General features: G+C 40.4%; 1 long non-coding RNA gene across 1 annotated transcript; it reads right to left on the bottom strand.

Annotated features, from left to right (window-relative positions):
• Positions 1-439: 439 nt before the first annotated feature.
• Positions 440-1,348, bottom strand: LOC109521466 (uncharacterized). The gene is made up of 2 exons (XR_002169356.1): positions 929-1,348; positions 440-819 (listed from the first exon to the last, which is right to left on the bottom strand). It is a non-coding gene; the product is annotated as an uncharacterized LOC109521466 (long non-coding RNA).
• Between the last annotated feature and the right edge of the window lie 1,127 nt (positions 1,349-2,475).

The raw sequence follows: 2,475 nt of genomic DNA, 5'->3' as shown, positions 1-2,475 counted from the left end.
CCATTATATGGAATATAAATGACCAATCCAAGTGGCTCCCCTCACTCCTTTTAAAATCAAGGGAGTCGAAGGACTTTATTGAAGTGGAAAAATTGACTCACTGGGGTCCATGTATCAGGTTGGTGTGTGCAAAGTGCATTAATATAGCGAAACTGCAAGCGCTCCCCTTGTGGATGTGCATGTGACGTGGGCAATTCGAGACCACCTTGCAACCCTGGTTGAGCGTCCACGAAGACCAACATCACGAATGACTACTTTTTTCGTGTTTAATTTTTGAGTTTAATATCTAAATCAAGATGGAAATAAAACAGCTTAGATTTTTTTTTCCAGTGATCCACTTTGGTTTTATGGTGCTTGTAGTTTTGAAGAAACTTGCTGGTTCTTGACATGTCTAATATGCAACAATAGCTTTCATATTATGTTCATGACAGAGTTTGTGAAAGTTTCACACAAAGCATGTAAACATGGAACGAGCAAACTTCATTTAATTGAGCCGCCAAACAGACTTTGCCATGTTTCCACTCACCGGGTTCAACACTCAATCTGTTTCCACATCCAAATGTCGACTACATACTCAGACAATATGATGCTCAAACAAAACAAAAAGAAATAACATGAACTAGCTAAGTTTCTGTTTCAGATTTTAATTAAAACAAAACTAAGTACCGGTAATTATCTTCCAAAAAATCCCACTTACAGGTTTCCACCGTCAATCTGGTTCCACTTCCAAAAAGTAACCTGTTGTATCCTGTCACACATTAGTTGCTTCCTTTACAAGAACCTCCTGAGATTTGTTTTGAACTTGCAAACCTCAACAGGCTCCACGGTGTAAAAAAATTGACACAAAAAATTTAGTTCATCTTTTTTTATCTCATGTTTTTGAGGTAGTGACACAATTTGGATTGCGATACATCAAAGCCAAACTTACGAGTCTCCACAGTCAGTCTGGTACCGCTTCCAAAAAGTACTCTCCAGTTTCCTGACACACATCAGTTGGTCCCATAACAAAAACCTGAAGTGAAACTTTGACAAGAGCACAATCGGAATCCTTATGGGGCTGAGGTGGTATTATGATCATTTTCCAGCCTGAAGGTCTTGGTTACAATCCTGAGTCCGAGTGACCATGCTCAAGCGTCCTTGAGCAAAATACCAAAGCCCCAACTTGGTCCTGATGCTGATGAGGATTGTTCAAGTGCTTTGAGTGCCTTTAAAAGCATGATACAAGCAAAATCCCATTTGTCATTTACCTTCATTATTCCATGCACAAAAAAATGTATTGTCAGCGTACCAATTATCTGCTCATTCCAGCTGCATGTATGAGAAAATTTACCAGTTGCGACACTCAAACTAGTTTCACAACAGGGGTTCCGCCCCTTCACAGCATCATTCCTCAGGGCAAGGTTCTTCTTCCGCAAAACTTTCATGTCATCCATGTTGACTGGACACCCTTCTCCAAGTGTCTGTGATGTCTTAAATCATGTTATTTGCATCAAAAAAGCACATAGCACTTGAGGCAATAAAAAGGAAGATTCGTGGCAGAAGCAAGCAGTTGAACCTTTCCCCAAAAAACTGAGCAGAGAAAGAAAACCAAGTATTCACGGACAATGATGTCCGTGAAAACAAGAGGTGGAAAATAAAAGCTCCCGTATATATTAAGATCATCCTGATTTCCACTGTCATGCTTGTCCCACCCCCGAAGACAATCTTGAAGCCTGCAGCAGCCTTCTTGCAACAACATCCACTGTGACACAAAGCTGCAACCACATTGGCCACGCCCACCACCTCTGGCTTCTCTATGCTGGTATCATGTTGCCTCTCTTCAAAGTTTCGCCCAAAGGTCACTCACATCTATTTTAATGTTACCAGGTGGTCCGAAGTAATGGTACAAACTAATGGAAAATGATACAGGATCCGACATTAACGGTGACCCAATGGCCTAATGGCCCAGGACCAGTACGCCACTGTTGTCGGGCCACCACCGACATTCTAGATGCGGGCTCGATCGTCAAGTACAAATTTCATGAATATTAAACTGAAATTCTTGCTTTCAAACAAAATAATGTATGATTTGAAAATTGAGTTTTTAGCTGTCACACGAGGCAATCAAACTGTCTCGAAAGCAAAGGATCTTTTGGGCTCTCAGAAGCAAAAACTTGTCTTGTTAGGGGTTCACAGAGAATTTTTGCTACTCCTCTTGAATGAACATTCTTTGTGACGTTTGTCACGAAAAAACAAACATGCTTTGTTCAAAAGTAGGTGGCCACAATAAACAACCAAAACATATTATGCTGGTGCGTGCTCAATTATTTCCCACAACAATATGTGTTGGCTTGAACAAGAAATAAGCTCAGAAAAAATATTTTTTATCCCGATCTGTACTTTAATCACAGTCACACCAAGCTAACTTGCCTGGCCACAAGGAGTCAGAAAAAAAAAACAACACATAGAACAAAAAAGTGCTTGTGAAGTAGAGGT

Source organism: Hippocampus comes, unplaced genomic scaffold (assembly GCF_001891065.2).
Source record: "Hippocampus comes isolate QL1 unplaced genomic scaffold, H_comes_QL1_v1.1 scaffold415, whole genome shotgun sequence".
Taxonomy (NCBI): Eukaryota; Metazoa; Chordata; class Actinopteri; order Syngnathiformes; family Syngnathidae; genus Hippocampus; species Hippocampus comes.
The sequence above is the reverse complement of the archived record's forward strand: the minus strand, read 5'-3'. Positions and strand labels throughout refer to the sequence as shown.